The 416-nt window shown below is 56.5% G+C and overlaps 1 protein-coding gene across 1 annotated transcript in view; it reads left to right on the top strand.

The window, feature by feature from the left end:
* The window catches only part of PAQR6 (progestin and adipoQ receptor family member VI), an 11,047-nt gene that overhangs the window by 6,224 nt on the left and 4,407 nt on the right, over positions 1–416 (top strand). The window lies entirely within an intron of this gene.

The following is a 416-nucleotide window of genomic DNA, read 5'->3' as shown; positions in this document are numbered from 1 at the left end:
CCGCAGGCCTGTTGGGGGTTTTTTTTTCCCAAATTTTTTTTTTTTTTTTTTTTTTTTTTTTTTTTTTTTGGCTTTCTCTCCACTCCCCCACCCCCCATCTTCCCAGGTCTCATCTACAGCGCTCGTGGGACCCCAACGTGTAACCGGGTGGGTGTTTGCCGTGGATGTGGCACTCGGCTCCATCGCCTGCCCCGGCTCTGCCGGCTGAAGAACTCGTTGGCATTTAAAATCTGATGCCCGGAGCCGTGTTCCAATAATCCTTTGACCCATGGAGGGGCACGCAGCCCTCCGGCAAAACCTCCGGCAAAACCCCCCGTGCGCAGTGAGGGGTCTGGCATCGGGGTGCGGGGGGGTTGAGGGGGGGATTTTGGCCACAGCAGGCAGCGGGTCCAGCACAAAGCTCCTTTTGAGAGGCG

The sequence above is a fragment of the Charadrius vociferus genome, unplaced genomic scaffold (genome assembly GCF_000708025.1).
Source record: "Charadrius vociferus isolate BGI_N301 unplaced genomic scaffold, ASM70802v2 scaffold1089, whole genome shotgun sequence".
NCBI lineage: Eukaryota > Metazoa > Chordata > Aves > Charadriiformes > Charadriidae > Charadrius > Charadrius vociferus.
Note: the sequence above shows the minus strand (reverse complement) of the source record. Positions and strands in the feature narration are given on the sequence as shown.